This window comes from Capsicum annuum, unplaced genomic scaffold (genome assembly GCF_002878395.1).
Source record: "Capsicum annuum cultivar UCD-10X-F1 unplaced genomic scaffold, UCD10Xv1.1 ctg73862, whole genome shotgun sequence".
Lineage (NCBI taxonomy): Eukaryota > Viridiplantae > Streptophyta > Magnoliopsida > Solanales > Solanaceae > Capsicum > Capsicum annuum.
The window spans coordinates 3,126-3,432 of record NW_025883918.1 but is presented as its reverse complement, the minus strand read 5'-3'; positions in this window follow the sequence as shown (position 1 = coordinate 3,432).

Below are 307 nucleotides of genomic sequence, written 5' to 3'. Positions count from 1 at the left end.
CCTATAAATAGCTAGTATGCCTTCATTTTAAGGGAGATTTTAGATGACATATTTGTAGCCGAGGTGGAATCCTTGGGCAAGGTGGAATCCTTGTGTTGATGATTTGCTTAGAAACGGAGATTGCTTGGGGGTTCCGGTTTCCTTGAGGTCACGTAAGAGATAGGTTTAGGTTGTGTGTGATATTAAAGGTCCAAAAGTGGAATAAGCTTTTAGATTGTTAATATTACATCTTCATTTGTCTATCTATCTATCTTTACTTTCTTGTAATCGTTTGTCTATATCTAGTGTAATCCATTTGTGTTCTTGT